The sequence below is a fragment of the Aquila chrysaetos genome, chromosome 1 (genome assembly GCF_900496995.4).
Source record: "Aquila chrysaetos chrysaetos chromosome 1, bAquChr1.4, whole genome shotgun sequence".
NCBI lineage: Eukaryota > Metazoa > Chordata > Aves > Accipitriformes > Accipitridae > Aquila > Aquila chrysaetos.
In genome coordinates this window covers 51,309,513-51,332,072 of record NC_044004.1, presented here as the reverse complement: position 1 = coordinate 51,332,072, position 22,560 = coordinate 51,309,513, and the positions used below count along the sequence as shown (strand labels likewise).

General features: G+C 45.4%; 1 protein-coding gene across 4 annotated transcripts in view; it reads left to right on the top strand.

Annotated features, from left to right (window-relative positions):
- GPRIN3 (GPRIN family member 3) overlaps positions 1-22,560 on the top strand; it is a 93,108-nt gene that overhangs the window by 41,348 nt on the left and 29,200 nt on the right. The window contains exon 1 of one of the 4 annotated variants that reach the window (XM_030024819.2): positions 19,732-20,255. The exons of 1 other annotated variant lie outside the window; for it this stretch is intronic. The gene's annotated coding sequence lies outside the window, so the exon portion shown is untranslated. Of the gene's footprint in view, positions 1-19,731; positions 20,256-20,460; positions 20,827-22,473; positions 22,526-22,560 lie in introns of those variants that run through there. 2 more of the 4 variants (XM_030024806.2, XM_030024815.1) reach the window with 2 other exon arrangements.

Sequence of the window (22,560 nt, the reverse complement as noted above, 5' to 3'; positions counted from 1 at the left end):
ACTCAAGGCTTCATAAATCAAATTTCCCTGCAGCAATAGAAGCTTACAGGGAAAAAGCAAACAGTGCTCTTGCAAACCCATTCATGCATTTCCAGACTCGGCCTTTTTTTTTTTTTTTTGGCCATTTCTGAACAGTTCAGAGCCATTAGTAAATAAATGTTGCAAGAGATTTTTACTACATGATAATAGAGCACTTATACTATTACTGAAATATTTACTGAAACTAAACAGTATTATGTGTGCAAAACCCAAATCTCATCTGTAGGAAAACTGAAACAGAAGCAGTATAAATGTTGGATCGCAATTATCCCTAATTGCGAAAGCTTTGAACTAAAAAAGAATTGAAACCTTCCACTTGCTGGGCTTGATTTAGCACTTCATTAGTCAGATTTTGCACCAGTTACAGAGCTGCTTTGAAATTCAGCTGGAGTAGCACAGCAGTGAATAATGGGCATGCTTTACGGATGTACTGCTTGTGGAATTGGAGATTTTAGGGCTTCTAAGGTTAACTTCTAGAGGGCTGCCAAGCAGACATCACCTGAAGTTCCTCTCAAGGAAAGAATCTCAAAGCTTTCACTTTCATGGGTAAAATTTGAATGGTATGTTCAAGCTATCAAGTTATCCTGCAGGGTTGCTAGACCCACTTGAAGTTCTCAGCTGGAAAAGCTTTTGGTGAATCCTGTAAAGACACTTCCCTTTCAGTGACAGTCCAAAGAAAAGTAGGCAGGGCCCTGGAGCAATCTGCCTGGTTTCTGCAGGAAACTTTGCCTGTTCAGCTGCTCGGTGACACACTGCGGTATTACCTATGTGGCAACAGAGACTGAGGTTTCATTGGTAAAGCCTTGTGCAAATATGCAAATATGGAATAAGGAACAATGTGTGCCAAATGGGTTTACAGTCTCCATCACAAGGTATTCTCTTGTATGGGACCACACAGTCTTCCCAGGACAATCTGTTTTTCTACGGCCACTGGTTTTTATAAGTTCCCTGCTTCAATAGTAACCACTGTGTGGCAAGATCCATGAAAATATTTCTTTAATCTTTCAAACCTTGAAAAAGGCACCCTTCCTTTCGAATTAAACCTTGGAGTATGATGTCTTATTGTAAGAAGGGCATTTTTTTATTTATAGAAACTGAAAGACCCACTTCTTGTTTCTGAAGCAGAACCGAGAAACAATTGGTTTTCATATCAGCGTTGAAAAGGGAAGTGGTAGAGAAGCACTGGGACCTTATCCATAACTTAGGTACAGTTCAACAACAGCTTAGGCCACGTCTGTGACCTGGAGGTTGCATTCCTCTTCCCACTCTTTACTTGAGGTGGTGGGGAGTCCCTACGCACTTGTGGTGAGACAGTTTGGAGAGCTGGTATAGCTAAAATTAATGATTCGGAGAGTGATAGGTTTTGCCTGGATTAGCCCTCTGGTCCAGCGCATGGTGGAGGCAAGGGAGTGTTTATGCTGGTGTGGGGAGAGGCAGGAGTGTGCAGCTGGGGAGGAGGCAGGCAGGGCTGTGACCAGTGCAAACTGCCCTGAAACTACACTCCCGCACATCCCTCGGGCAGTCCCCAAGCAAAGACTGCGTCTGTGGCCCCTCTGCTGAAGGATGAGGCCAAATGTCATGGAGCAAACTCCATCGAATTTTGTAAATTCTCATATCCTCCACAACAGGATGATTGCATCCAAAGTGCTGTTGGGCGTGGACCTGGAGCATCCTACCTGGCAGCCAGCCATGCCCAGGAATTGCTTGGGAGAGTGCTAGCTGGCGCTGATAAAATCATGAAATACATGAAGGCACGATGTTCTGGTCTAGCAGGTTACATCAGCGTGCCCCCTGGGCCCCCCCAGGAGCTTGAACTTTTCTAGATCAACATTAGTTCTCCAGAAAAACTATAATTCCAGCTGCACGCGCTGTATTGTATGAGCACTCTGGGTTGCATGAAGATCAGAAAATCCATGCAAAGGGAGAAAACCATCTTAGGTAAGTGCCTTTTTTTCCCTGATGAATTCCCTCCAAAATGCCAGTCCTTCCTCCTGCATCATACAGGCAGGGAAAAGTCTTGGAGGAGACTGGGCTAAATCTGAGCTCCGTGACTATGGAAAGCAAGCATGTTGCTATCCTCTGTGGAAACACGATTAAACAAGTCAGTAAACAGCACATGTAGCACAAGAAAAAAATCCACACACTGCTGACTTCCACGGAAAAGCAACATGTTGATTACTCTACAAACACACTACATCTCTTTTGTATGAGAGACTTGAAATTAATTCATTTGTCTCCATTCACTTCACAATTTTCTTTAACTTCTGAAGAGTCAGTAAGTTAAAGCTGGCACATCAAGGCTCAGCACATGCAAGAGGCTATTTGACAGAACTACCCTTGTAAATGTTTCCAGCTTACTTTCCCACATACAGATATGCCATTTTCTCAAACAAAAATGATTGACTGTGTAGAGGAGGCCTCGCTAGGAACATGTTGCATTTTCCAGAAGTTTAAATATTTGAAAACTGTATGAGGTCTAATGTTGTTGTAAGACATTTCTAATGGTTGGGGTTTTTTCCAGAAGTTGGGGTGCTGAGTTTTTTTATTAGGGACATGGTTCTGCTCCTTCTGTAGTATTACAAAACTCCCAGTGAGTTTCAGAGAAGGAGCTGACTTTGTCTTATCTCTCCCTAGCATGGCATGCATCTTCTTGCTCTTCTTTTCCCTTGAATACTTTTCCCTTACACAAGGCTAGCCTGTACCAAGCAGTTAAAAAACTTGAAAAAAATTTGAACTTCAACTTTGGCCAATGTTTCAAAGGGCAGTATATCTAGCCTAATTCTATGAAGACTCATTGATCTTATAGGAGCATCCCTAATGTCAGAGACGTCTCAGTCTGTAGTGTTGAAGGTGCCAAATCCTTCACAGTCACTTTGACTGAGTTTAGGTCATCTGTGCCATATTCTTTGAAAAACGAAGTACAATGTGACTCAAGGCACTGCTTGAAATGTCTAGCCCCAGGACCTGCTCCTGACCCTGCCTTCACCCAGTAGAAAACCAGGTCCAAATGTTATAAACCCAAAATGACCAGAAGCACGTCCTCAGAACTGATGTCTAGGGGTTAGAATGGCTGCAAAATGTGGTGGCCACGTCACTCTGGGGTGCAGAACTGTGGCAGGCCCACCCCAGTATCCTGCAACAGGGTGACCATTTTCACACTCATGCACAAGATGCAGAGGTGCACCCAAGCCTGGAGGGGCAGAAATGGCAGGACCACCCAGAACACACCCGCAGCCTGTGAGAGGCATGACCAAGCAGGGAGAAGGCACCCAGGCTCCCAGTTTTGGAGAGCAAGATGCTGTTTCTGGGGGCTATGTGCATCCTGAGGGAGAAGCCTCACAAACTGAGGGAGAAACCAAGTCTTTCCAAGAGAGGCTGGCTTTGCTGAGGAAGCCCAGCCGGGTGGTACTGACTTGACCCAGTTGTATGGATCCAAGGGTAAAGGGTGTCTATGCGGTGCCCCTTAATGGAGGTCATACAGCAGCACGGGGCAAACAGTCAAGCACATAGAGGGCAAATTCCCCTGTGCCCTGCCACTGCAATGGCTCATATCCGTGATGTGGACGGGACCGCCTCTGTAGATGGTATGGTTGATCTGTGTAGTTGTGCAATACAAATGAACACAGGAGGGAATATTGCTTTCATTTCTCTAGCCTCTTCTCATCAATCTTGGCAAATAAATAGTTTTTTTCTCTTCAGCCCAATTTTCTCTTAAGTAAGTGAGACTAAAAAGAATCTGCCTCTGACTGCTCAGCTAAACCTGAGTCCCTTCTTAGCAATGCCGCTGAGGTCAGAGAAGCATTGCCAACCATTAAGCTACACTGAGAGCACAATGGGATCCAGCTTTGATTACAGTTTTTAATAAAAAGCCTCAAACTCTTTGATGGATTCTTTAATGTTATCAGGATATTATTTTTTTCTTCTGTTCCTCACCCCTATTTCAAGAGAGCCATTCAGTGCATTGGTGATATCCAATTTATTCTTCTAGTTGTGAGTGATATCCTCTGTTAGCAGTATAAATTGCACCCGTTGCCCTTGGCAGAAGTGTCAATAATTCTCCTGCTGCCTATTAAAGCAGTTTCATAAATAGACACACTTTATTAATATACACTTTTTAGAAGACTAATTGATTTTTTCCAATATATCCCTCAGCAGCCATTGAATTATTTAGCTAGTGGTGGATGTGTACAAGCTCATGGGCAGTGATGCTGAAGAGTCACCAGTGGCTAAGGGAAAGTACAAGACATGCTCTGCTTATGTGTTGGTTGAGATGCTTCTGAAGGCCATGCTCCTGAGAAAGCAGGCAAAATAGGAAGTTCTTGTCAGCATCATCTTGCTGTGACAGTGATGCTTTCTTGTGGGTCAAAAGACTTGTCAAAATCATCTGATGAGAATACATTGGGATAGGGAAAGGTAAACTTAGGCTGAGAAAGGAAGGAACAGCAACAGACTCTATGTTCAAAACCTGGCATGGCATCCTGGGGAGAAGAAGATCTACAAAAGGCATAGGTTGCACTGTGACCTTTGATAGAAATCTTAACAACGCAAGACTTCCTTGGAAGTATTCTGCAATGATGACAAATTCAGCATCTGCTTCACACACAGGTAATTGGCATTACAAGAATTAAATGCAGAGAATGAATGCAGGAGGAGAAAAGGGAACCAGGAAAGAGTGAAAAAACCCCAGCATACAAGACAGGGACCAAGTTCAAAGATAAGCAAGATAGTCACTCTTCCTACATTAAAACTAGCATAGACAAATGTGTGTCTAACTGACAGGAACGAATGAAGAAGTTCATGCAACCCACTCGTTATCACTAACAGAAAAGAGCCACATGAACAATTGCACAAGGGCTCTTAGCACGATCCAACGTGGAGTCCCAACAAATGTTTGCAAGGAACTCATAAATGGACTTGTTTCTTTTCCTGGTGCAGGTAAAGCAGGAATTAACTTATATATTTTTTCTCACCTCCTCATCTGCTTATTCTGCTCCTAGGCTGCAGGTTACTGTGTACAGAGTGAAGTTGACACAGAGAAATGTCTCTTTGACCTGAGGCTTCAGAGATTTTTATTAAAATCACAATAAAGATGGTTTTAAGCATTGCATACTTTGCTCCCTCAGACCTGGGGATGGCAATTCCTGTCGGGAAGGTCACAGGAAGAAGTAGCTTTCAATCTCCCGACGAGGATTTCCAGGGCTCATTTAGAAAATCTCCCAGCAGTCTGCCATTTATTCTAGGGCAAAGAATTCAGCTTGCTCAAAAAAAAAGACGACAGGTTGAGTCAGATGAACAGATTCAGAAGTAAGTTTTCTCCATGTGTGACTAATTCATACTTCTCTTCAGCTAAGATCAATAGATTTTTAACAGTTTTTCCTCTTGATAGTATGAATTCTTTGTATGTATATGCATAATAGGCAACCATTAATTTGTACAGGAAGATAATCCTACTGTCATTAGTATCAATAGCAAACTCATTCATTTTAGTGAAATTAATCCTGTTAAGACTTACTTAAAAAGAAGACTTGCCAATACTGACTGTCTTCAATAATTACTAAAGTTACTGTTTCTTTGTCTGTGTTAAAGGTTGATGCTGTGCTGAGTTCAAAAGAAGTTACACAGGGGCAGAACTTCTTCCAGAGGACCTGCAAAGGATGAGGCTTTATTACCGACTGTATTGTCGAAATGGCTGTACGCCTTCTGTTACAGGCTGCTGCCTTTGTGTCCACTAGCACAAGCCACTTAAGACTAGTCACAACCAAATTTCCTATGCTGAAGAGAGTTCACAGGCTGCTTTTCCAATGAGCAATGTGACCCTTTCCAAACAAGAGCAGGAATAATGTGAAGTAATCGCATACCCTTACAAAACTAGGGACATCCCAGTGGAAAAAATCTCTGGTGTTTTTTTCAAGAGTGGTGACTCCTGAAACAGGGTATTGGTGTCTCCTGGGAGCAAGGTACTTCTGCATATACATGCAGCTTAAAAGGAATTAGAGCAAATCTGCAATGACTACAGCTGCAAATAACATTTACCAAATACAAATCAATTTTTCAATTACACCAAAGATATTATCTCAGCAAAGAATTCACTGCCTTAAAAGATTCTGGTTTGAATAGTAAGCTGTTCTCTAGTAAATTTAAATGGCTGCAAACCTCTCAAACATCATGATGTTCTGTGGAGAATATGGGTTGTATGGTAGTTATATCAAAGTCAAGTGAACAAGAGCAGAGTCTTACCCATCCTTTGCAATCTGGCAGTTAATATACTATAGATTTATGGAGATGACTATAGTTTGACTTACATCTCTCATATACATAAGGTTACCTTACAGCTGAGTTTTTCTATGAGTCCCTTAACTATAAGAATGTCTCCCAGAGAGCAATGCAGTAAATCTGTTGGTTGGGAACTGAGTAGGTGATAAGAATGTCAAGTCATATTTATGCTTTTTTTCCCCTATAACAAGTAAAAGTGATTTATACTTAAGCAAAGAGCTGATATAAAAAGACCTCTATAAATTTAAAATGTTTGTTATCCCAGTGACATAAAAGCACGCTGTTTTGCTGGAAGTAAGAAATATGCTTTCTCCGAGTATTACAAAAGGTAACACCAAGAGATAGTGAAAATTTACAGTTAGTTTTGAAAACTCAGAAATCTTTTCTGGCTGGACTTCCATGTGTCTTCCTAGAATACAGCCTGGTTCATGTCACTACCTTATTCCCCTGTTCTTTACAGCTCTCGATACCCAGCAAAAGGAGGGGCAGTTTCATGACTACTTGAAGTTGCAGCCACCTGCTTCATCTCTCTGGGCTTTTGCGGCAACCAGGGGGCCACTGTGTCTGGCAGGGCCACCCTGTGAGACCCCAGGATGCCCACTTAACCCAGAGCTTTCAGCTTCAGCCCGTTATGACAGCTTTATCACTGCTGAGGATTGCTGTGTCTTGCCGGACCACTTAGACCAGCTTTAAGGATTTCTCTATTGCTAAAGGCAGATTCTTATCCATTATAAATTGTCAGAGATTCACTGATTTCAGTTTACTGGTAATGATTGCTTCTTACAGTATTTCCAGTTGGCCTCACTTTGATGAAGATGCTGGCTCAGCGTGCTCTGGCAGGAAAAACGGGTACAATTCTGTCATTTAAATTCAACATGGTTGAATATGGGGGACTGAGCATTAAAAAAAAAAGGGGATGTCCAGCTCCTTTGAAGCTACCAGTCACACAGCATTAGGCGTTAGGCATGCAAAACCTTAGCCTAGAAGGTTATATAAATATCACTCTGTGTTTGGTTTTGTATACAACCACAGAAAGCATTGGGCATAACAGCTGAGAGCTTTGCAGTTTTTCATCTACAATATGGAAGCAGTAGAGGAAAGAGGATTTTTATTTGTCTTATTCTTTCGCTGCCTTGGCATCCTATTCAGTGACCACATCCAGGATCTCATGCCAGCTGAATCTGATGATGAGCAGGAAGGGAGGACTAGTCCCAGGCCTCCGATTTTGGAGTCATCCCATCAGGATGCCATCACAGCAGAGAAAAAGTGGCAGCTGACTCACAAGCATTTAGCGCAAATAGGGAAAAGATGGGAGGGCAAAAGGTGCCATCACATGGGGGCCGAGGTCATTCCCAATGGGAGCATGGGGAAATGTGGTCTGGTGGAGACTCATAAGGGTGAGACCCATTTGTGTGTTTAATAGTGGGGTCAGAGTAAAGAGAGGATTTTGTGGCTGTTCTAAAGGTAGGAGACTGAGAGGAATTGGCAACTGGATTGGCAACTGGGAAAGCCACTGGGATGCCCAGAGGGTTTTGCCAGCTGGGAAACAGTTCTGTGCTATTTGACAAGGGAACACATTGTCAATATGTATCCCTTAATACTCAGCAGCTGCTTCTTCCGAGCACAGCAAGGAAGATTTTGCCATGCTTTTTCTGCTGTCTGGGCAAATGGGAGATTTCCCTTTGCAAAGCCCAGGGCATAAGGCTGCCAACAGGGCTGCTGTTACGGGAATCTGAAAAAGATTTTCTCAATATAAAACACAAACCAAGCCACTCTTGTAGTACTTTGCTTTTAACATTTTTATTTCCTGGGAGACAGTAGAAATTAGTGCCTTAGGACCATGTTCAGAGAAAGCTGGGTAAATAAGCATCACAGGGAGGGAGATCGATCAATGTTTCACAGGGAGAATGGGGAAAAACAAGCTGCTCTGGTGGGGCAGAGATGCATGAGGTCCTCAGCCTGAGCTGGCTGGCTTCTCCTACGTGTGCCTAGTGGGCAGCAATGTCAAAGCCCAAGAGAATTTGTCAAACCCTCCTATCCATTAAAAAAGGTACCATTTCATATATGAAGTAGGTTTCAGGTAGTTTCTATTCCCAAATATGAAACCTGCAGGTTTTGTAAACAGTTGACTGACAATATGGCTTCCACTGATTTTTCTGGCTCTTGCTGTTTCACACAGTACTAGCTCTGAAAAAGCAAATCTAGACTAAGTCCTCTCTGTCAGCTCTGGTGATCACAGTACTCGGGTATGTCCTACTCCACTGCAAGCTTGGCAAAGAAGGAAAAAACCTCTGAAACCCCAGTAGCCCTGTTTTACAGGGAGCTATCTCCTTTGCTCCCAATAGCTCCCGATTCTGTCATTCTTGAGGACCTGCCCTGTGCTTATGGATTTCTTTTTTGCAACTCTCCTGTAAAGTAGAGAGAACCAAGGCCCTAAGGGTCTGACTAACATCACAAAGGAGGTCTGTGGTCATGCTTAAATGGATATAAAATAATGTCAGAATTCGGTGCTGCAACCACTGAACCATTTCTGTCTTTCTCATATTTGTAAAAAAAAAAAAAATTTCTTTCCCAAAGCCAGCCTTAGTCATTTGTTAGCCTAGAAAAGGTTCATACCCAAATGCACAATGAGACATTCAGAGTCCTCCAGCTCCAAAACACTCACACTTCTATGCCAATTGGGAATGTTCTGGTGACTAATTTGTAGACTATAGTGAGGCCCATGACTGCATCTTTAACAAATTTGTTCTAAAATATTCAGCCTCTCAGATAGCCATCTAGGTCATTTGTTCCTATTTTACAGTTGGGGGGCTTGGGGGGTGGTTTTAGTTTGATCTTGCTCTTACCGTGCTGGTGGTTCAATGTTGTTGACAAGTGCTATTTAATGCCTTTGGCTACACACACAGCATTGATCTTAACACTCTGTAGCTACACATAGTAGTACTAAATATTCAACTAGGAAGAATGGCAAATAACAATAGTAAGGGAATAAATGAAAGGCAGATCCAGGCTTGTGTACTCTGGACAGTGTATTCTCTAAAATATCATCTGTTTCTGGAATTTGGGGAGTTTTTACCACTATTAGTACCTAAGCACAATTGCAAGAATCATTCTTGACTAATCTCTACAATGCTTCCTGAGATCAACAAAACAAAATTCACACATGGTGGGGGTTTTTGTCAGGTACATCATAAGAATTAATATTTGTTGCCTTGCTGTTACACCATGGGCAAAAAAACTGAAGTAATTTGGTCAGATATAATGCCCGACTTTATTTCATGGAGCCAACAGTGAAATGCTTTTTCTTCTTGTGCTGTTACCCGAAATAGGCCTGAAATGCTCAGCTGACCTTCAGCAGGAAAATTTTCTTACCTCTGCTATCTGAAGGAGAGAGATTTTATGATTCTTACAACAGCTTTGTCTGGTAAGCTACACTGTATAGTACATTTGTATTCATGGCCAGGTAAGAAGATTAACATCTGTTGAGAAAATCTTCAATACTGTCTTCAAAAGAGGAGGTTAGAACATCTTCCCTAGTAGAAGATGCCTCATATTCTACCAATTCTAGAGAGAAAGGACAGAGGAGGTGACTGGACTCAGGCAGGCAAATGACAAGTTGGGACACAATTGGAAGAGGAGAGATTACTTAAGGTTGGCCTATGAAAGTGGGATGTTTTGTAATTTAGCTCTGATGTGGGATAAAAGGGGGATGCTACTCTGAGCATCTCATTTTGAGTTGTCTTGAATGTTTTGACATGTCTTGAATATTGCAGACAAGTGGCTTGCTTTCTCTTTTTCTGTTGTTCCTCCAATCTTGTCACAGCAGTATTAAACCGAACTTTCATGGAAAGGAAAAATCCACAGCACACATCAAAAGTCACAGCTAACATTTCACCTAGTATACAGGTAGTCCCGGTTCTAGGAACTCTAGGAAGACACACTGCTGGATTGCAGTTTAACTTTGCAAATTGGCCCAAATGCACATTCATTCATTCACTCATTCCTAATGCCACTTATCCACTACATTCTTCGATAACAAAGATTGCAAGTCCCAAAGTGACACTGAGCATGAGGGCTCCTTAGCTCTGTGTAGCAATGTGAAGTCTAGCACATGTGGTCAAAGTCAAGGATCTGTGGTTGTGACTACTGGTAATGTATACCTGTTGAGTATATTTTCTTGACAGTGAATTCTGGAGGAATATACTGAAAAGAAGAAGTAACAAGTCTTAGTGTGTTTTAAATTAACAGCCTTCTAGAGCTGAGCTAAACTCACAGACCATCAGTTTCTGAGTTCAGAATGCTGCTAATTAATCAAAGCTTCTGTCATAAAGCAATGTGACATTAAATTCCCATTAGATGTAGATGCAAAAATTACTTTTTTTTTCCATGCTGAACACCATTCAAATATGTTATCAGTAGACAAGCTAGTGTAAAATGATTAGAGCTTGTTTCAGCTATTCTCCCTCCCCCTTTTCCCTGGTTAACAGGAGTCTGAAGGTTTTTTTAGCTCAAAAACAAGATCAAGCTCTTCTGAAATTATTGTAAGGGATGTTGACTTTAAAAGGACAGTAAAACATTTGTTCATCTGTCAGCTGTGACTTATTCCATTATTTTTACCTTGTCCACTGAAATCAGTAAGAAATCACCTAGAAACTTCAGTGTCAGTTGGGTTGAACTCAAAGACAATTTTTGGTACCCATACATTACCTTGGGAACAACAGGAAAATGTCTTCTTGCTCTGCAGCTGTGAGAGAGGTGTCTTCCAAATCTACCCATGAACCACTGAACCTTGACTAGCTCATGTTCTGGCGGGATGTCCCAGACTCCAGAGGAAAAAAGTCTTTAAAGAACATGCAGGCAAAGCACCTTATGGTAACCATGCTGCTACCCCTAATGCAATTCACCAACAGCCAAAGTGGACATGTTTTTCAGGAGAACTTGCATAGGAAACAGCGATGGTCTATACAGCAGAAAGCCCATCTCAAAATGTTTTCTATAAGTTCACAGGTCATAAAAATGCTGAAATCATATAGAATGGGCCCTGTACATGTCCCAAATGGATCAGTTCAGTCCTGGCTTGAATGAATCATGCCCTTGGTGTTAGTGACAGAGTTTGGATGGTCCCTGTAGCAAGGAAGGAATTCAAAAGGGGCAGTAACCGAGGAACAGTGGAAAATCAGGCTGGCAGAAAGAGTCACAAGGACAAAGAGGGAGGGAGAAACTCCCAGGCAAACCTTGTCCATTCGAGTGAAACTAAACCAGTGTGAGCTCCGTGGTGAAGCCTGTTCTGGAGGAGCCCACGGGGAAGGTGCAGAGCAGCCATTCGGGCAGCCCTCTGAACGGGGCTGGCTGAGTCTGTAGGTGAGGGTGTCCAGTGTGAATGGACTGAGCTGTTTGCAACATGCATGAAAGCTTAAACAGAAAATAATCCTGAGAAACAGAAGACAGGGCCTGACCTACTTTAAATTGAGGAACTGTAAAATCAGTTGATTTGACCAAGTGGAGATAGTTACTTCTGCAGTAAGAAAAGGAGCAAAAAAAGGCAAAATAAGCTTTTTGAAAAGATCAAGGTCAGCTTCTAGAAACAGCTACACTGAGCACAACTGAGCTACAACTAAGCTTTTTTAGCCAAAGACATTGTTTCTGTTTATTCAGCTAAATAGAGCAGTTATTACCTGTTTCTGATACCAGTAATGTTATTAGACCCATGGCTGGGCAAGGGATATGACAGATGCATGAAAAGGCAAAAAAACTGGAAAGATTTGACTTCTTTATTTTAGATAAAACTACGTGATAGATAGCTAGATAGACAGACAGATAGATGATAGATATAACACAAAGAATGGCCAAGAGAAAGTAAATCAGATTTTTTAATATAAAATTTGGGAATAATGGGTGCACAAGCAAATTTAAAGATGATAACCAGGAATGTTGCTTCATGATGCACAGTTGCATCACAGCCAGTTGGGACCACATGTCAGTAGGATTCTGGTGAAAATTAGTGAATACATGCAGGAAACAGAAACACATGATTTTTTATTTTATCAGCTGCCTGGAATTAATATAAGGCTTTCTGTTCCGATGCAGTACTGATGTGTTTAGAGATCATATTGACAGGTGACTTCATTCTAGATTTTTTTTTTCTTTTTGGGCATCTGGTTCTAGACTGACCTATGGTATATGTAGTTATTCTTGGTTTTATTATATTCTTTATATTTAAACAAGAGCCTCTGCTCCTCTTCAGTTCTTTTCTCTTCATCTCCACTCTCTACTGTTCATAGTACTTACTCTCCATGCTTACATCTATCCATCATTTATCTACTCAGCCTGCAGCACCTATTACATCTGCTTTTCATCTTGCCTATTGTATGAATCAGTGTAAAAATCCATGTTGTAGGGAAGGCAGCTGTGAGCCATAAGCAGCCTTGGTAGTGGTCCAGGGAATTACTCTTCTGGTAGCATGAAGAGAAGTTCCCATCTTGTGCGACAAAATGTGAAAATATGAAAGTAGCTGCAGTAGCCCTGCCGAAGGATGTTACCCTCTGGAATAACATTTTACACAGCCAAGGAAGTAGGCAGAACTAGACTTGCAGTTAGAACAACCGGTTTCTTAAATTCAGTGCAAAAGTACAAGCTGTAGAGTGGTCCCACATCACAGAACTGTACTGGGAGAGTATTTAATTTACAGTTACATTTACCTTCAGCACTCACAACCACTCCTTAGAAGAATCCATGGCCGATTTTCCTTTTTCCTGAAATTCTAAAAATGTCAAAGGCTTTTGATATATACAGTCAATATAATTTAAGCAGAGACAGGGCTCTGAATCCAGAGACCCCACATGTCTGATACTGCATCAGCTTAATTTATTGTTCACAGTAGGCAGTGGTTGTCTGAGCAGATAGGTTTTCCAGTCGTATTATTTGACATCATCACAGTTGAATATGCACCAGAATACCATGTGGTGAGAACGTAATAAATCAGCTCATTATGTCTATAATCATTATGATTATGTGTTGTTCCAGATCTCAGTTTTGTTGACATAAAAGGAGGTAAACAGTATAAATTACTGACTCATCAAATGGTTTGTTTTAATTTGTTAAGAAGGGAGAAGGTTATTTTCTTGTGTGGCCTGTTTCACATTTAGAATCACAGTAATGAATATATAGAATATGAGTTAAATGGGAATAGCAGAATGTGAAATTAATCATACCCAAATGTACTACATAGACACTAAGGCTGAAAACATAAGTGTCACAACACATTGACCAAAGGTTCCCATCATACCAAAGGAATCACAGACTACTAGAGGCTGGAAGGCACTTCTGGAGGTTATCTTGTTCAACCCCTCTGCTCAAGCAGGGCCACCTAGACCAGGCTGCCTGGGACCACGTCCAGATGGCTTTTGAATACCTCCAGGGATGGAGACTCCACAGCCTCTCGGGGCAACTGTGTCAGTGCTTGTTCACCCTCATAGCAAAGCTGCCTTCCACCTTGTCGGCCCCACCATGTACCGGTGCCTGGGGTTATTCCTCCCCAGGCACAGGGCTTTGCACTTTCCCTTGCTGAAACGCTTCAGGTTCCCGTCAGCCCATTTCTCCAGCCTATCGAGGTCCCTCTGGATGGCAGCACAACCCCCTGGTGTATCAGCCACTCCTACCAGATCTGTGTCATCAGCAAAGCTCTGAGGTGCCCTCTGCCCCATCATCCAGATCATGAATGAGGATGCTTAACGGTCAGTATTAACCCAGTCTTCACCCCTGGGGTGTACCACTAGCGACTGGCCTGCGACTAGACTTCCTGCCACTCATCACCACCCTCTGGACATGGCCATTCAGCCACGATTCAATCCACTTCGCTGTCTGCTCATCCAGCCCATACTTCATCAGCTTCTCTATGAGGATCTTAGGGGCGTCAGTGTCAAAAACCTTCCTGAAGTCTAGGTAAAAAATAATCACTGCGCTCTCCTTATCTACCAAGCCAGTCATTTCACCATAAAAGTTTATCAAGTTGGTCAAGCATGACTTCCCCTTCGTGAAGCCATATTGGCGACTCCTGATGACTTGCTGATCCTTCATGTGCCTGGAAGTGGTTTTCAGGATTAGCTGCTCCATCACCTTCCGAGGACTGAGGTAAGGCTGGCTGGCCTGGGTCCTCATTCCTACCCTTCTTGAAGATAGGAGTGACATTTGTGTTCCTCCACTCTTCAGGTACTTCTCCCAGTCACCATGATCATTTGAAGATAATTGAGAGTGGCCTCGCAGTGACATCAGCCAGCTCCCCTAGCAGTTGTGGGTGCATCCCATCAGGGCCTGTGGACTTGTGTATGTCCAGTCTGCTAAAGTATTCTCGAACCTGATCCTCATCCACCAACAGTATGTATTCCTTGCTCCAGACTTTCCCTGGTCTTTGGGACCTGGGATTTCTGAAGGACAGTCTTGCTAGCAAAGGCTGAGGTGAAGAAGGCATTCTTGCAGCCTTTTCCATGTCCTGTGTACCCAGGTCCCCCATCTCATTCAGCAAGGGGCCCACATTTTCCCTACTCATCTTTTTGTTACCTAGGTACCCATAGAAGCCCTTCTCGTTGTCTTTGACATGCGTACCCAGATGCAATTCTAGTTGGGCTTTAGCTTTCTTAACTTCACCCCTGGATGCTCTCACAATGTATCTGTATTCCTCTCAGGTTACCCGTCCTTGCTTCCTCCCTCTGTATGCTTCCTTTTTGTGTCTGAGTTTGGCCAGGAGCTCTTTGTTCATCCATGCAGGCCTCTTGGCATTTTGCCTGACTTCTTCCTCATTGGGATGGACCACTCTTGAGCTTGGAGGAGGTGATGCCTGAATATTAACCAGCTTTCTTGGGCCCCTCTTCCCTCCAGGGGTTTATCCCATGGGACTCTACCAACCAGGTCTTTGACAATGCCAGACTCTGCTCTCCTGAAGTCCAGGAGGGTTGTGAGCTTGCTTTTTACCCTCCTCCCTCCCTTCAGGATCCCAAACTCCACCATCTCATTGTCACTGCAGCCAAGGCTGCCTTTGACCTTCACAGGCCCAGTGAGCCCCTTCTTGTTGGTGAGTATGAGGTCCAGCGAGCACCTCTCCTCATTGGCTCCTCTGTCACTTGGGTGAAGAAGCTGATGCACTCCAAGAACCTCCAGGACTGCCTATGCCCTGCTGTGCTGTCCCTCCTGTATATATTGGGGTGGTTGAAGTTCCCCACGTGAACATTCACAGCACAGTCAGCACCAAAAACTGTCAAGAGGTGCATGATGAGGGCCAAAGACATTTTCACAACGCCGTAGAAATTCACATCCTTACGTATTTTCAACTGAAATAGCTGCCTGAGATAGAGCAACTAGCATATGGATTCATAGCATTTTAGAACCACCATGAAATGGAAAAACACCCCAAATACTGAGTTCACTCACAATGGCATACTATTCATTCCATGCAGTTTTCTTTATATCCTTTTTTTTTTATTTTTATGAAGACCATAATGTTTAAGGGAAACATTCTTAAAGGAAATGTGACCAACAGAACCTATTCTTTCTAGCCATAAACTGCGTTATCAGTCCCAGTCTAATGATCCAGGAGTGTTATTACTGTGGTTGAACAGCACATCCATTTGTGAGATGCCCAGTACAGCCCATTAGGTATGTGAGAGGTAAAGGGAGAGCGAGATGCTGTGTAACATTTGGAATGAATATTTGCTCTGCTCTGCTGGTTGTACGGAAAGTGCATGATCACCAAACACATGCATCACGTCACCTCATGTATGGTTTTCTTCCTTGATACGTTTGTCTCTAATTGTACAGCTGCTGACGGCAGCTATCATACCAGAGGACTTGTACGTTTTTTGGCTCAGCTCCCAGTCCAAAATGAACGTGTTCATCCAGTTATTCACTTGTTTTTCACATCAATGGGAGGCAAAGGTGTAAGTGCCTTCACAAAACTATAAATGTTAAATTATTCTATTCACAAGTTTGCTCTTCATTGTTCTTTTCAGCTCAGTCTTCAGCTGGAGTTTTGCCTGGGAAAAGTTCTGCTTTTATTTACTTTTTGAAGTATTCCTAACTGCTTTTCCTAACAAAGACATGAAAGATGCTGCATTAAAAAAAGGCTGCTACAGAATTTAAATTTGGTATCAATGTCAACAAAACTGAAAATATATTGAGAAATATGGTAGAAGCAGTGCAATAAACAACAGGCCTAATCCACACCAATGTAAATTTGCATGTTGCTACTGAAGTAAATGAAACTACACTAGTTTAGGACAGCTACGCATCTTCTCAACCTGTTATACCATCATCAGCTCTATTTTTTTTCAGCTACAGTAAAGAACTTTCTTTTAGCCAGGTGGTGATAGAGTTTGAAGATGAGATTTTAAAACATTCTACAAGAGCCTTCAAAGGCACTGCAGAAGTGTGGTTATCATTTCTGCTGTTTAATTGTATTCTGGCAGCTCGTAGAAATCCAGGCTCCTGTCGCCCTGAGCTCTGGCCTAATACATATCAAAAGATAATCCCTCTACAGTTAAATTTATGCTTTCACCCTGGTCAATACTAGCAAGTTAAAAAGGTTTAGTTTTTTATTATTCTAGATTTTATTGAGACCTATGCACACACTTAATTTTAAGCGTGTTCTGTTGACTTGAGTAAGTGCTAAGCACATTGCTTAAAGCTAAGCAACCATCTATGTGCTGCCCTCAGTGTGAATGCTTTTTTGCATTAAGATCTACAAAAACTTAACATAAAACAAATGTATATAGCTGGAGATTGAAGCAGACGAAAAGATGGCAGAAAATAGTAAATTGGCCATGACTCACAGGTGATTAAGCAAATGAGTTAAAAATTCAGATAAATAAACCAGAATAATCTAAATATCTGGTTTGCATTGATATGACGACACATTAATATGTTGAGACATGATGACTTCTTTAGACTATCAGGACAGCAGCTAGGGGAGTTCAGAGCTCATAACAGGGTTTAGAAAATGGTTTAGAGGTCTTTAATACCAATATTGCATAAGGTACCAAATGAAACCGTTCTATGGTAGACTGTGGTTCAGGGAAGAGAAAAGGACATAGGGGAAAAAACAGGTACATGAGAAGAGTTCATAAACAAAGTGGCCATGCCCTGAGTGCATGTTTGCACTTCATCACCTTAGCCAATTTCTGCAATGATCTGAGTGTCTTTGATGCCTCTTCTCAGCTTTCCTAGGTCATAATTGCATTTGGAAACAAAAGCATCCATGCCCTACCGGGCATGGGGAAGAGATTATTAGTTGAGCTGTATTTCAGTCATATTACTGTCTTCATTCCTCTTGGATTTCCTTGTCCATCAGACGATAATAAGTAGACCCAGTGCTCAGCCATGACTGCTGAGAGCAGCATGGGGAGTCTCAGTAGTGCTGTACAGACAGAAGGAAATGTTTATCTGAACTCATGAGGAAAACATTTGGGAGCTAGTTTTGAAGTGCATGGGCATGAAGGGGCTTGGAGCAAACAAAGCTCCCAACCCCTCTCTTTTTTGCCTCAGAATTAGCGTGGCTTCTTTCCCGCAGGCGCTGAGACTGAGTCGTCCCCGTGTTCTGAAGGTATTTCACAGCCCTAAAATAGGAAGGGCACAAGAGCCCATAGAAAAGCTTCCCAGCCTTTCCAGCTGAATGTATATGACTCTTATTGCTGTGACTTTCAAGGCTGGATGGTCAACCGCCTCTCTTATGTGCCTCTGAAAATCCTGCCATGTTCCCACTTCAATTAATCTCGAAGGTGGTTTCCAAAGAAGAGGAACATATCAGCTATAAATACTAAAACAGCTGAAATTCCTCACTTTGCAAATGGTTTCAGAGCCAAGTAAGGGCTGCCTGGAGACAAGCCTGATTCTCACCTTTTTTCTTCCTGGGCAGGGAAGGTTGCTGTTGAAGGGAATAGCATTAACATTTTCCAGTGACTTGGACATGGGGAGAAAGAGGCAGAAAGGAAAAGATGGCAGCGGGGTGTTAAAGCTACATTAAAGGACACAAGAAGCTTGGCTAGCTTGCAGAATTGAGCTAACTGGTTAACTGAGTGCCAAGACTGCAATTTTAGTATCTCAGGCTAAGGGGGTATTATTAACGGAAAGGGTGTCTCTTAAGAGTCCAGACAAGGAATACTATGTTTATGAAAGTTTAGGAAAACTACACTAATTGTAACTGTCCCTGGCCAAGGAGCCCCTCAGGTCCCCTGACGTCCTTGTAGCAGCAAGGTCTGTAGGTGCCTACGGCTACCTCTTCATAAAAGCACAACTGCTGACAAAAGGAAGTTGCATCATCCAGCCTTTCTTCTTCTTTAACAAAAAAAGGGGAAGTTTCACTGTAGTAGTGTTAATGGCAGCAGGATTAATTCTAGGAAGTTTGGCAATGTTTCTTTAAAAATAGGTCATTTAGCAGAATAATGAAGAGGAGTTGAACACTGACTCTCTTTGCCATCCTGACCTTGTATTCCTGACTCAGACACAACCAGGGTGAGGACCCGGCTTTATACAGCCCTCCAGAGCACCAAAAGAAGTAGCAAGATTGCAAAAAGAACGAAGTAAAGAAAAGCTACTGGGACCCCCCGGCTGCCCTAGTGCTGTCAATCTTTTCCTTTTCCTGATAAAGTTTGAGGCTCTCGCCACTCTCCCCCCCCTCCAGCGAGGTTCCCTCGTGCTTGGGATGTTCAGGCTGAAGAGTACTGCCGGTTTGGTTTTGGCACATGTGAAAAAGTGGTTATTGTTGGTCAATATTGGAAATATCTCTTAAATTTTCCATGGTTAAATAACTGTCAGAAAGCCACATTCAGGAATGGCTATTACATAAATATGCGCTGATCTTAGCGGCCACTGTTGGGGAAGAAATTACATGTGCCACAGTAGGAAACATAAGCCATTTTTCATGACCACTTAACCCATGACTCAAAGAGATTTAGGATCAATAACTGAGCCTGAGGGTGTTTTGCAGAGCAGTGAATAAAATATGGGTCCATACATATAGATCAAGGGAATATGATTCATTGATATTTATGATGGTTAGAGATAAAAATTATTTTCTTAGTTCCTCTAGTCAACCGTCCTTTTTTCCCCTCAATCTTTTCCATATTGCAACAGAGTTCTCCTCACAGCTTGTCCTATGGTTTTGGAAATCCTGCTCCTATCTATCCCTAAAGGCAGATAGGAGAGTTAAAATCTTCCCGTTTGAAAACCTGCGTTTGACTTGAATCTCCGGGCACCGCAGCACCATTTCCTGTGATTGCAGCAGAGAGAGATAAAATTCCACATTGGTGGGCATAAACCTAAATTAGATCAAAGCTTTCCAGACAACTATAAGTCCTAACCCAAAATGTCTTTTACTGCTAATATTTTTGCTTGGGTTTTTGTTTGGGGGTTTTTGGGTTTTTTTTCCAGGCAAACAGGGCAGTGCTTCATACAGGAAGCCAAATTTGCCCGTCAAAAACAACAATCCAAATCGAAAGCGTGACAAGAGCTGATCCGCATTTGCACCCCCTGCAATTCCCCATGCAAATTTGTACAACTCCGCAACCAAACGGCTCATTAGGTGCCCAGACAGCTATCCGTGGGCACGCTTCCTCAGCTGATGCACGCAGGGCTAGCAAAGGTGGACGGAGCGAGCGGATCCGGGATGTGCAGCTCTAGCTCTTCTTGCCGCGAAGAAGCTCAGCGTGTAGTTTTGTTTTCGGAGCTGGAAAGAACCGGCTGGTAAACGAGGCGATGCAGAGCAAGCCCCGGCGCACCGTCGGGGCTCTGGCACGGCCGCCGAGCTCTCCCGGGGGAGCTGCCGAGGGGCCCGAGGGCCCCCCTGCTCGGCCCCATGCCCCTGAGGGAGGGCAGGAGCCTCCAGCTCCCGGGCTATAAAAGCCAGGCGAGGCCTGAGGTGGGCTTGGCGTGAGCTGGAAATGCCTCCCTGGAACCAGGTACGTGCCGGCGCCCTCCGCATTTGGGAGGGCTTGAGGCGGGGTGCAGGGGCTAAGCGCCGACGGGGCGGGGGGGGGGGGGGTCGAGGTGCCCTCCCCGCCGGCCGGGGCCCGCTCGCTGCCCCCCCCGGGAGCTGCCCCGCTCTCCCTGCGGCCGCGGAGGGGAGCCCGGCCCCGGCGCCGCAGCCCGGGCGCTCCCCGCCTCCCCCCGCCGGCCGCCGCGCCCTCTGCCAGCGGCCGGGAGGAGCCGGCGCCCGCTCCCGCTCCCGCTCGGCACGGCTCCCCGGGCGGCGGCGGAGGCTGGCCGGGGCCGGTCTGCCCGAGCCTCCCGCCGCCGCTGCCTTCTTCGTAGTCGGCACGAATCGCCTGCCTCCCTCCCTGCCCCCCGCGGCGGGGAGGGCCACCCCAGCGGAGCCCTCCTCCCTCCCTCCCTCCCTCCCTCCGCCCTCCTCCCTCCGCCGCACACCCCGAGGAAGGGCTTGTTTTCCTGCCCGGATGATGAATTTCTCCGCAAGGTCATCCCTGCCCGCGGCGGCGGCGCGCCCGCGGCTCCCCGGGCGCCGCCGCGGAGGTAAGGGGCGGGGGAAGCGGGGGGGGGGGGGGGGTCGTGAGCACATCCCCACACACCCCCCCACGCACACACAGCCCAGCAAGTTTTTTCGGCGCCGGAGAGGAGCGGGGTCGGTGCGTGGACAGGTGCCCGGCGGGGCGGGGGGCGGCCTTGCCCGGCGCGGGGGTGCTGGGCGGGCCGAGCCGTGCCCTCCTCCGCGGCGGCTGGGGGCTGCGGCCCCCCCCGAAGCCCGGGGGTGGGGGGTGGCCGGGCCGGGCCAGCCCCGAGGGGGCCTCTCTAATCCTCCGCTGGTTTTTACCGGCGCTCGGGAGCGGCTTTGGCTCCCGCGCTTCCGGCAGCGCGGAAAACTTTAAAAGAAATAATGAAGATGATAATAACAAGGTGCCCCCCAGCCGCCGGGCCGGGCCGGGCCGGGGGGATGCGCGGCGCGGTCGCCACGGCAGCGGCGCGGTCGCCACGGCAACGTGTCGGCGGCCCGCGGCCGCGGTGTCGCAGCGCGGAGGGTGCCCCGGAGGCCGCCGCCGGCGCGGGGGGGGGGGGGCAGCCCCGGCCCCCCGCCTTCCGCCGCCCCGGCGTGGGGCTCGGCGCCAAGAGGCGTCCCCCGGGGCCCGCCCCGCGGCCGCGGCCTCCGCGGGGCGAAGCCGGACGGCGACAGACGTGTGGGTGTACCCGCGTAGCCCGGGACGGGTGTCTGCGAAACCCGGGGCTCCCGAAAGCGCGCTCTCGGGGCTGCTGGGCTGAGGGCGGGAGGGTGGTCCGCTCGGGCGGCGAGCGGGGCTGTTGCGGTCAAGTACCGGCTCGCCCGGCGATGCTCGCCCGGCGATGCTCGCCCGCCTCGGCGTCGCGCTGCCGGTTCGCGTTGAGCAACCTGGCTCGGAGGGGTTTAGGGCCGGTCACAACCCCCTGACGGGCCTTTTCTTTCTCCTGCTGAAGTCGGCGACAAAACTACGGATGGTCTCACCAGCTCGCAGTCTGTGACTTGGCGTTGTCCGCAGATCAACCTGCTTTTTGCGCCCCGGGCAGGCCTTGGCTCTGTCAAGACTTTGTTCCCTTCATCCGCCTTTTTCTCGCAGGGGAAGGTAACAATGCTGCCGGTGGATTTATCAGAAGGATTTATGATGATCCCATAGTCTAACCTCTTCCATAATATGAAGCACAGACTGGTCCCCAGTGACTCTGAGGTCCGGCCCACCAGCCTCTTCAAACAGTCTTGATTAATGACTTCCAGCAATGGGGAATTGACTACATTCCTGGATAATTGGCTCCGATCGTTAATCTCATTGTTAAACGTTTGCATCTTTTTTCCGACTTTGAACTTTCCTGTCTTCATCTTCTAGCTACTGGATCTTGTAATGCCTTTGTCTGTCAGATTAAATAGCTATCTATTTTCAGATCCGTCTCTCTCTGCTCAAGTATTTAAGGGCAGTAATTAAATAGCCACTTAACGTTGTCTCTGATGAGATAAATAGACCGGGCTCCTTTGGTCTCTCCCTGGAATGCAGATGCTCCCCAGGAGAAGCGGCTGGGCCGCTCTTCTTCTCTCTCAGAGCCCCCACCACTCTTCTTCTCTCTCAGAGCCCCCACTTTTGTCCTCGCCGGCCACCGGCGCTGAACAGTGGGTTCCAGGAAGGCTCTCGTTAATGTCACATGCGGAGATAATAACATCATGCTCAGTATTCCCCTGTCTATTCACCCAATGGTACGAATTTTGCTTTCCCACGACCACGCAGTGGG